Source organism: Lissotriton vulgaris, chromosome 4_1, assembly GCF_964263255.1.
Source record: "Lissotriton vulgaris chromosome 4_1, aLisVul1.2, whole genome shotgun sequence".
NCBI lineage: Eukaryota > Metazoa > Chordata > Amphibia > Caudata > Salamandridae > Lissotriton > Lissotriton vulgaris.
Window position 1 is genome coordinate 1,987,728,950 of NC_141691.1, and position 12,089 is coordinate 1,987,741,038.

At 45.6% G+C, this 12,089-nt stretch overlaps 1 non-coding gene across 1 annotated transcript; it reads left to right on the forward strand.

Moving 5' to 3' along the window:
* Positions 1-2,903: 2,903 nt before the first annotated feature.
* LOC147724794 (U6 spliceosomal RNA) lies at positions 2,904-3,010 on the forward strand. The gene has a single exon (XR_015295318.1). It is a non-coding gene; the product is annotated as a U6 spliceosomal RNA (small nuclear RNA).
* Positions 3,011-12,089: the final 9,079 nt, after the last annotated feature.

The window sequence follows — 12,089 nt, forward strand, 5'->3', positions numbered from 1 at the left end:
TTAATCCATTTCAGTCCCCATTTACATTTGACGTTTTACATTCCATAATCAGTGCTTAATTTGTAAAAACGTAATTCCCAGGGCCCTCGTTGGGAGGTCACTGCAGCTTGCACTACCCACTGGCCATGCCAGGGACAGTACCTGCCCAACTTGAAACGATCACACTGCTTAGGTATGACAATTCAGACTATAAGAGTCCCCCAAAGCAATGTATATTGAATTAATAACCAACTGTTGTTCAGCTCATCTCCAATTTACACAAATAGTGCCACCTGTCATTAGTGCAGTGGTTGACAAATGAGTGCCGGTGTTGAACACTGGATACCACCAGCTCAAATTAAGCATTGATAAGGATATGTGGTTTTTCAAGATGGTCCGTTTCTGTACTTTTTTTCATTTAAAAAAGAAAAAAAGATATATTGTTATTGCGTTTTCCACCAACACTTCACATTTTTACAAAACCTTAATAGGTTCTGGCACACTCTACCTCATCAGGCCTTCAGGACAATGTTCCCGCCACCACCTGCTTTACAATTATACCATCCTTCATGCCCATCTGTATCCTACGTCATATATGTCTCCCAACGCTATATTAATCGACAATTCTGTACTTTTTTTTCATGCAACATGATTGTTGTATAGTACTTGCTGTAAATGGAGTTGCCAGTAGGTGTCTGGATAAGTTTGTGTTGTGGTTGGGTGTGCATGTCAGAGCACTAGTGAGAGTTCTGGAGTTAAAGCTGAACTCAGTGAAAGTTTCCAACTGTGCCTGTCGATGGGTCAGAGTTATTGAACTGAACGTTCATTAAATCAGTAGCCTCTCCGCAGAACATTCCTACCAACCGTAATTACCGTGTTATGTGAAGGAGTTTGAAGGTGAGACAGAACTGTCAATACTGACGGTACCAAATTAAGGAAAATAAACTGCTGTATGTACAGGTGAGGAGTGTGTGTGTTTATGTGTGTGTATATGTGTCCGAGAGCATGGCAACAAGGGTGACAGGGAAATACGTGCAGAAAGACAGACTGTAAGGCAGTGGTGAAGTGGAAGATGATGACATGAGGTATACTAATGGAGGATTTTAGAAAGATCTGAGGAAAAAAACAGTGCAAGTGACTGTCAGAGTTAGAAACTAGAGACGAAAGTGGTGTGAAGGGAGGACCAGGGGGTACCAAGACACTCTAAAAACCACTACGTCCCCACCAGGCATACTAATGTTGAATTCACAGTATAATTTTCTCAGAATCCAAACGTTTTCTATTCATGACAGTTACTGTTATTATTTATTGATCTAATATGGCTAATATGCATTGACTTGCAAAAAACACAGTTGATGGACAGAATGTAGAACAAGGTCATACATTCACCCCAGTACAAGGATCTGGGCCTAAATTCATCGTTATTTTGCACTCCACACCACCCTGGGTTAGACACTGGCTATAGGCAAATCAGCTCTGACCCTGTGCCTCATGGGAACAGTCCAGTCCGAACTACCAAGCCATGTCTTTTCCAGACCGGAATCAAGCATCCAAGGACCGGTTTCTGGCTATTTACAAATGCTGATTGATTGATGTGAAGAAGGTTGCAACATGGCTGGCTTTTTTTTTTTATCAGTCTGGACTGCTCATAGTCACGCATATGCCAACCGTAATTATCATTTTATGTGAAGGAGTGTGAAGCTGGCACAGAGCTGTCAATACTGACGGCACCAAATTAAGTTACTGGATAAAATATGGTTAAATGCAAACATATTTTTCCCTGCTAAAATATAAACTTAGAATAGGGTTGCCACCTTCCCAGAGTAAAATACAGCCCATTTGTTTGTGTGTGAAGTGTATGCAAAGGGCTGGATGCACTACATAAATAGGATTGTACAGGAAATTGTTTGTTTGTAACGTTACTTTTCCATAACACAGCCGTAGAACATATTTTAATGTGCTTTCTTACATTTGCTGCTGTATATTTGTACAGATAAAGGGTCTAAAATACCAGTTTTAAGTTATTTTGCAAATTTTTGTACCGTTGGGGCATTAAAATAACAGACATCCTGTTGAAAAACTACCTTGAACATCAAACACACAAGAAAACAGCTAAAGCGTATTTGAGAGCGGTTTAAATACTTTCATGATGATCATTAGGACAGAGGCGTCAATGTCATAGAACAAAAGAATCTTGACAATTTTACATACATTATCACCTGCCAGTACTCGGATGTTTATGGAACCACTAAATGTGCACAAATGGCCGGTATATTTTTCTGAGAGGTTGCAGCTCTGGTGTGTGGCTGGCTGTGCATTATTACTTTAACTTTCCTGGACATTCTTTTTACGTGCCTTGCACGTGGCCCTGCGTGTCCCTTCGTCACTTTCGGATGTTTTCCCAGCAGTACTCCGCATGCTTGGATTTAAAGCAGATTGTGTTGCTGGTTCCTGTCCCCTCACGTGACGAGCTCCCGAGTTGTTTCCTGGCGGAAGCGGGTGTCCTGGGTGCCCTCGGTGTCCTTGCTCCGTCATGACACCCGGGGTAAAGTTTCAAACCCATTATATTTCCTGAATAGTTGTAGCTGCTAGATATGCCACATTAACATTGTTCACGACCTTCATAGTTATTTTCTAGGTCTTGCAGTTCCACGTGTTTTGCCAGCAGTACAGTCCAACCAGCCTGGGTGGTGACGTATTTTTTTATTTGCATACCCACAATGCACTGGCCCTGTAATTTATGTAATGCAGGTTTTTTTTCCCCACACGTTCACATTCTTTTTTGGGGGGCGAGGCATACATTAAAGCTGAACGGAAGGTACTACAAGTGTAATATTTACAGTTTGTGTTTAGAAATAGGCTCCCTTAGTTAGTAATTATTTTAAACTAAGACTTTATATACCGCTGTGTACACCTGTGGAACTGTGCTCGCTTCGGCAGCACATATACTAAAATTGGAACGATACAGAGAAGATTAGCATGGCCCCTGCGCAAGGATGACACGCAAATTCGTGAAGCGTTCCATATTTTGTTTGCGATATTTATCAGCATTCTAACCACTAATTAATCTCTATATAACGGAGCTGCATAAAGGCCGTCCAATATAAGGATCCGGTCGTCCGTATTTTGACACGAAAAGAAGAGCTAAAACTTTCCTTTTAAAACATATTTGTGTGTTACTGTGCCACTTGCATAGACGAGATATAACGTAAGAATTTAAATTGAGTATTTAATGACTGATACTGTATGTGTTTTTTATTCAACCAATCGTTGGCAGACTGTTTCACCAACGTGAAATGTATGTTCATCTTCCCATCGGTGTGGTTTTAGGTATTAAAATTGACGCAGGATGTTTTCAAAGGCTGGAGGTTGTTCTGCTGATCTGCAGATGGTGCAGCCCTGGAGTGAACCCAGTGTTTGTGCCCCTGGGGTCCATAAAGGCCATTGGCTGCCTGTGATTCATCCTCTCGGTTTCACCTTTTAAACCGGCATCGTCACTTTGCAGCCTGGGCTTTTTAAGCCCCTTCTTATAATACACGTCACAGAAGGCAACACTGGCCAGAGGTGCGACAAAAGACAGGGTCCATTTGTTTATGAATACATCAATTATAAAAATAATAAGCTGATTTATACTTTATTTGCACACGTCATGGGGTGCACAGCTGAGCTAGACTGTGTTTTCACACACAAACAGCCTTATTCATGAAGGCTAAATCGGCTCGCAAAGGGTCGGATTCTGAGAATCCGGCCCTTTGGGAGTGCGATTTTTGCATTTGGGATTCAGCATCCCAAATGCAAAAATCGGTAATTGCTAAATCGCTAAATTGCGAGGAATTACATTTAAGGAATCTCTATTTGAGATTCCTTAAATGCAATTCATGAAGCATTTGAAAATTGCGAAAATGCAATTTTGGGCCGCTATTTACCGAGAGGTCAGACCTCTCGGTAAATAGCAAAAACTTAGAAAAATGCTTTTAAAAGCATTTTTCTAAGTTGCATGTTGCACACACACATGTCCTTTGGACATGTGTGTGCGCAACACCTGTTTCAATTTGCATTTAAGGGGTGCTACAGGGTGTCCTTTGGACACCCCTGGCACCCTTTAAATCGCTATCTTATTTGCGAGTAGCAAATTGCTAATCGCAAATAAGGAATACTCCCCATGCATTCCTATGGGCCTTTTGGCCCATAGGAATGCATGGGGAGTTATTCCTTATTTGCGATTAGCAATTAGCTAATCGCAAATAAGGAATCAGTGGGAATCGCAATTAATATTGCGATTCCTACATGATTACCGTTTTGCGAGTCTCAAATAGCGATTCCTTATGATTCGCTATTTGAGCCTCGCAAAACGGCCCGATCATGAATCAGGCTGTAAGCACTTCTCAAGTAGGGCATGTGAAAGGCTCAAACTCTTCCCTTGAAGCGCACCAATGTATTGTTGTGATACCTGTCGGAAAATGTTTCAGCGTCTTATCAGGGGTATGAAGCGCTATATAAATGCAACTACTAGGATACCATAGACTTGTGGTGCACTGGTGATCAGTGTAAGCCATGGGCGCACAGCGAGAGTACGCTGCAGAGATGTACGTTATTAGTGGATCTCAGTGAATGCACTCTCTCTGACTCACCATGCATGCCCTGCACAGCACTGCTCTATGCCTACCCTTCACAAGCACACATACAACCAGTGCGGAGTCCCCTGACGGGGTCGGATTGGCAATGCGGGCATTGGCCTAAGGGCCGGTGTCTCCGTGCCCTCTGTCATGGGCTGGTTCTTTTCTCCCCTTTCCCAGCCGCACATTGAAGCTACATTCATTTCTCTGACTCCGTGCTCTCTGTGGACTAGGAAAGGAGAGGAAGAAAACCGGCCCACAGAGGGCACAGAGACAGAGACAGAGAAATTAATGCAACTTCACTGTGCGGCCGCAGCGATTCTCTGCTGTGGACTCTCCTTCACCTGCAAAGCAATCACGCTGAGGGTGACTGGGGAGGGGGTGATTGTTTGAAAAAAATCGGCCTCCCTGGGGCCAGGTGTTGCTCAGGCCTTTGAGCCAATTTCATCTCGGACCCCCTGGGGCCCACGCAGCACATAAACAGTGTTAGTTTTAACACCTCGCCCTTAGCCCTTCACATTCAGGGCATAGTGGGCGAGGAAGAATGGGTGTCCTACTGGCATCAGGTCTTTGTAGCGATGTCCAAGATGATACACGAGGACATAGCGCCCTCTCCACTACTTGCTCTGCTGGGGTATGTGGAACCTATACCAGCGGCACACCGTACGTTTATTGCACTGGCGCTTCTGGTGGCTAAGAGGAGAGTAGCGTGCAAGTGGGGCAGGGGCAGAGCCCCGAAATGTAAAACTTGGTTACACGACCTCACATACTGTCAGGAACAGATTGTTACATATTCTGAGCTACTACCGGTTTCCTCCACGCCAGCTGATATTTGGGCCCCATTGCAGTGTTATCTGTTGGAGAGCGACGTTCCCCAGGATGCAGAACTACCATATTCATCACGGTCTATGTGCCTTTAGTTAGAAGGGCCTCTGAACACCCACTCCGATGTTTTAACACACCGGGGTTAGGGGTGGTTTGTAGCGCTTAACAGCGGCTAACTGATGATACACCACAGGCCTGCCTATCCTACAGGGCGCGGTTCGGTGTGTCTGCTTGTCTGGTTTTCGCTGATCCCTCTCGTGCATGCGGAGGTGCATAGCTCTGCCTTCGATCAACCTAGGGAACTGGTATTATTGAGTACTACTATTGCCATATAGACTTTACATTATACTACAGCCCATAATGCATCAATGAGGGCGTAGTCCAAGGCTCCATAGATTGTATTGACATGTATTTTTTACTCTGCTTTAAGTCTAGATACATGCACGCATTGCTATTTTCTGTACTGTACTGTATGCCCATGAATGCACCATTATTGTTGTTCACCTGAAAATTTCAAAATAAAGTAAAAAAAAAAAAAAAAAAAAGAATGGGTCTCGCTGTGGGGGCCAGGTGATCTTTGCAACTTGCACCATCTTCACCTCAGCCTCCCCTGGCTACCATGAATGACCCAGCAGCTGTGTTTTGTGCTCCCCTGCCAGGACATTGCCCTGAGGCCTGGAGGGCTGATTAATTTACTAATTGCAGGGGCCTTACTGCTATTCATGTGCTCCTGAGCTGAAGGTCCTGGGAGGGCTGAGTAGGTTAGTAATAGCAGGGGCTTCGCTGCTTATTAGGTGCTCCTTCCCTGGAGGGCTCGAATAATTTTGTGACAGAAAGGGGCCTTGCTGTTTTTTTAGTTGCTCAGCATGGCGCCATTGTCACCTTGGCCCTGTGTCCTGTGCAAGAACAGTATCCTCTCACTTTCATTCTTTGTCTGTGCCAAACAACTTAAGGATTTTGGGGGCCCTGGGCCACAACTCTGCAAAGAAACTGGAACAAAGTCACCATCGACCAGATCTCCTCATCGCTCCTTCTAAACACCCCAGCCCACTCTTCTAACCCAGACCAAGCCGCCGCCAACTTCACCCTATGGTTATCCAACACCGCCAACACCTTAGCACCACTGAAAAAACGTCAAAGCAAACCTGGCAGCAAGAAGGCCTCATGGTTCAACGATGATCTTAAGAAGTCCAAGAAACTCTGCCGCTCCCTTGAAAAGGCCTGGAAAAAGACCCAACCACTAGCATCAAGGACGCCTTCAAAAACGCCACCCGCTCACACCACCAACTAATCCGAAAGGCCAAGAAAACAGCATTCAAGGATCGACTAGACAACAACGCCCACAACAGCAAGGAACTTTTCAACATCGTCAAGGAATTTACCAATCCCTCAGCCAACTCCAACGACATCACCCCCTCTCAAGCCCTCTGCGACTCCCTTGCCTCATTCTTCCACAACAAAATTGCAGACATCCACAACAGCTTCGACAACCAACCCGAAGACCAACCCACCCAACCATATGTTGAACATTCTCCCCCCTTGAACACCCTTAACGACTGGAACCCAATCTCCACTGAGGACACCATCCGCCTGATGAACTCCATCCACTCAGGATCCCCCACAGACCCATGTCCTCACTACATCTTCAACAAAGCAGACTCCATCATAGCACCGCACCTCCGAGACGTCATCAACTGCTCCTTCAACTCCGCCACCTTCCCGGAAAGCTGGAAACACGCTGAACTCACCGCCCTTCTGAAAAAACCCACAGCGGACCCCACCGAACTCAAAAATTACCGCCCCATATCACTCCTTCCTTTCCCGGCCAAAGTCATCGAGAAAGCTGTCAACAACCAGCTCGCCGCTTTCCTCGAAGCCAACAAATCCCTCGACTCCTCACAATCTGGCTTCCGAGCAAAACACAGCACTGAGACCGCCCTCATCGCAGCAACGGACGACATTCGAACTCTACTTGACAATGGAGACACAGTCGCCCTCATCCTCCTCGACCTCTCTGCAGCCTTCGACACAGTCTGCCACAGCACCCTTTTACAACGCCTCAGAAACATCGGAATACAAGGAAAAACACTTGAATGGATCACCTCGTTCCTCACCGGAAGAACCCAGAAAGTCCGCCTTCCACCATTCAAGTCCGAGGCCACTGAAGTCATCTGTGGCGTACCACAAGGATCCTCACTCAGTCCCACCCTCTTCAACGTATACATGAGCCCCCTCGCGGCCATCGCACGCCAACACAACCTCAACATCATCTCTTACGCGGATGACACTCAACTGATCCTTTCTCTCACCAATGACCCCAGCACCGCCAAAACTAACCTACACGAAGGAATGAAAGAAGTTGCCGAATGGATGAAACACAGCCGTCTGAAACTGAACTCAGATAAAACAGAAGTCCTCATCCTAGGCACATCCCCCTCTGCATGGGACGACTCTTGGTGGCCGGAAGCCCTTGGAAAAGCACCCATCCCGACAGACCACGCACGGAACCTAGGCGTTATCCTGGATTCTTCACTTTCAATGAACAGACAAGTCAGCGCCGTATCCTCATCCTGTTTCAACATTCTTCGCATGCTCAAAAAAACATTTCGCTGGATCCCCACCGAAACCAGAAAAACAGTCACCCATGCTCTGGTCACGAGCCGACTGGACTACGGAAACACCCTCTACGCAGGTACTACCGCTAAACTCCAGAAGAAACTCCAACGAATCCAAAACGCATCAGCCAGGATCATATTAGACATCCCGCGTAACGAACACATCTCTGGTCACCTGAAAGACCTCCACTGGCTACCCGTCAATAAGAGGATCACTTTCCGACTGCTAACCCACGCACATAAATCACTCTACGACATCGGACCAGAATGTCTCAACTCACGACTGTCCTTCTACACCCCCTCCCGCCAACTACGTTCTTCCAGCCAAGCCCTCGCCACTGTACCTCGCATCAACAAGACAACCATGGGAGGCAGATCCTTCTCATACTTGGCTGCTAAAACATGGAACTCACTCCCCACTGACCTTCGCCTTACCCAGAACCACCTAGCATTCAGAAAGCAACTTAAAACGTGGATATTTGACAAGTAAGCCTATTCCCCTCCCTAAGCGCCTTGAGACCCTCTGGGTATGTAGTGCGCTATATAAATTCTTTGACTTGACTTGACATATTTTTGGGCCCCTGTTCAGAACAGATTTGAATTTATAATCCAATTTCTGCTCTTTGATGCCCTCTTTCAGCTGGTCACTGGACAGTGCACTACCATACTTGTCCAAATTCTTAATGTATTTACATTTAATATTCAAGGACATTGATGTGTGCAACCAAATGGTGTTTCATGAAAGGGCACGCCCCTTGAATGTCGGCCACGCCCCTTAATTGTAGGCCACGCCTCTTGAATGTGGGCCGCTTTTTTCGTCAGTGCCCGGGCCAACTTGTGATCCCAATCCGACCCTGAGTCCCCATTCCTGCACTCACATCTAACTGATGTAGGCCAAGGGCGACTTGAGTACACAGGCGCGGAACTTAAAAAGTCAGTCAGCCTGTGGGCCTCACTCTAGTGACACAAGTTAATCATTTGCAATGCAATAGGTCTCGAAATTGCAAGATTTCGAGCTATTCGCATTGTAAATGATAATGCCTTTTATTTGTGTTTAAAAAACAACACATAAATAAAAGGCTCGGTCATTTGCAAAACCAATAGGTCAAAGTTTCTAAAATGCGAGACCTATGCATTACAAATGCTTGTTGGATATGATTGCCTTGAACCCTCTGAATTCCTGGCAGGCGGAATAAAAACCTTCTATTTCAGCAATGAACATACTTTTGATATCCGTGAACAGGTCCCTATAAAGTTGGTCTGTTTAGTTATTTTCCTCCAAAACCCATGGAATATATATACTTCTGAAGATTCATGAACCCTTCGATGGTTGAGAGCTTCGATGGTTGAGAGCTTCGATGGTTGAGAGCTTGGATGACTAAATTATTTGTGCATGACCAGTATTTTATTTCTGAAATACTCCGTGGCTGGCCTTGGGACTCGGAGATTCCCTCCGCACAGGGCTGTCCCTTTGAGGTCCAAAAGGGATTAATTTAGGCCTGATTTAGCATTATCACTATAACCCGACCCTGTTTACATTGACTGGTAAGTGTGTGTACGTTTATCGTAAGAGGTGATCCTCCTGGAAGTCATCCAAGTCCTCGATGTAGGGGCGCACAGGCTGGACTGAGGCACTGTTTCTTCTCTACGCCCTCCCCTTTGACGCCCCCCCCACTTCTCAGACACAAGTGCCTGATTTTAAAAGGACCCCACAGGTCCTTACTTAATTACCAAATGACGCCCTAAAAAATTGCATTTGGCCATCTTGCCCGCTCAGAAGCGGTGATGTGCACGGTCTCCCTGCTCTAAACGCCCCAGGGCTGAGCTGTTCTGCTTTAAATTGCTGTCCCCGTTCAGCTGCATATCTGTCGCGATATACCTAAAAGTACATTGCTGAGCGGACGGCAGAGATGAATGCATGCGTTTACAGTTTGCTGCCACCCTCACTGTAGGCGTACGTGCAGCTTGGTCGGCCATCCACAGTGCTCGGGACTAGTTCGACTGCTGTGGGACAGGGAATGAACTACAGGCTGTGAGACAGTAAATTAACTTTTACAAGCTGCGTTTGAAGCGCAGCGTCCCGCATCCATGAAGCATGTGCTGCAGAGATGTAGCACTGGCAAATGAATTGGCCGGTAACCAGGGTACAGGTAGGTACACAGCGTCCACCCACTCTTTTCACAGGGTGGACGCCGTCCCCCCCGCCAAGAAGTAGGGCCTCATAGAAATATGCTGAACTTGTCCCGGTGTAATTTTCAGACACGGAACGGGCAGCACCCGCTCGAGGTCAGGGCAGGGCAGGGCGAGGGTCACGCGAGCAGCAGCCAGGACAAAGAGGGCGCTTGACCCTCGCCCCCCGGACTATACAGCCCTACAACCCCTCCCCCCCCTGACCGGAAGTGACATCACAGGGGGACCACTGGTCCCCCCAACCACTAGACCGCTCAGGGTCTGTGCCATCCTATGGCACTAAGGGTGGCCGCCCTCGTAGGTGGCCACCTTTGGTGTCCCGGGGCAGCCTCTCATTGTCTGCTTTCGATTCCCAGCAACAACGTGCAGGCAGGAGCTTTTTTCACCTCCAGCTGGTCCAAAGTTAAGGGGCCAACAGGCCTCCTTTTGTTTGAATTTCCTGATTGCCGTTGGCCTGAAACCTCACACTTCAATGTAAATGCCATGGAGGGTTAACAAAGGCACACAGTGTGTTATCACTTCACAAGTACTTAAGAGAGGAAAGCTTTTTCCTTTGTTCAGTCACTGTTTATCAGTGGTCTTCAAACTGGGGGTCCTAAGTGATCTCTGAGAGGGCGGTGGCACCAGTCTCTGGGCACGCAAAGCATCATGTTTTGTTTTAAGTGTTAAAACATGAGCAGCAGTAAGCTACCTTGTAATGGGCTATCACTAACAACTTTTGTCATTTATATGCTGATTGGGAGTATGTGTAAAAAGATTTAACTGAGCTTAACTAAATGTTTAAATATGTTAATACATTTTTTAAACCCTGCCAATTTGGCAGAATAACTGTAAAAAAAAAAAATGAGCAGGGGCCGGAGTATTAATTATTTTATTTTTTGCAAAAAGGGGTGGGATGGGGGGGCGGCTTCGAGAAGTTTGAAGACCACCCTGTATATAATAGATGTAAGAATGTCAGGTGTGTTGGTCTGTCCCAGTATTTATGCAAATTACAATTTCAATAGTACTATTTTATTTCTTTTATAGCGCTGCAACCCAGTGCTTGGGAGAGGATGTAGCCTAACGGCTAGGGCGGTCAAGCTCGACTCTGGGGAACCAGGTTCGAGTCTCGCCTAGGACACAACATCTTGTGATTCTGGGCAAATTACTTAATATCCCTGTGCTTAACAAAAAAAGAATGAATGTGTAACGCAACTGTACTCATGTAAGGCGCTCTGATACCTGATAGGTTTGGGGCAAGTTTGCGCTATATAAAACTACAGGAAAAAATGCAGGGTGTCGGCGCACTTTACATAACATACACATAATAGATTGAAAATAAATCATGTACATGTGTAAATCAATGTACCAGATGAGTTACATGAGGCTGTGAGGGTTACAATGTGTAGGTGTCATATCCTTCATACCGCACCATTGTCTTGTAGAAGGATTACAATTTATGAACTGCAGATAACCAAAGGATCTCTGTGTTTAAAGCAGTAACCCACTTTACTATCAACATAAAATAAAAATCTGTCATCTGCTTTGGGACTTTACAAAACACAGATCTCTAGCAAGTGAATTAACCACTAGAGTTATCTCACCATTATTGCTATTCCCTGAAATTTAATGAGTAACTTCATAGCAGATACCTTACCCCAATCAAATATTTGAAAATGTAGACTTTGCAACAAATTAAGCTGAACAGATTTATCACCATGCTTCACCTTGTTGCAGGGTTTAAAAAAATATATGTATTAGTTGAGACCTAGATTTCTGAGGCATCTGAATTGCGCCACTTTTTTGGCACAACTCCAAAAGTAATTTGTTAAATCTCCTAATACGCTTAAATGTACTCATGATATACCTTAATACACATATGTGT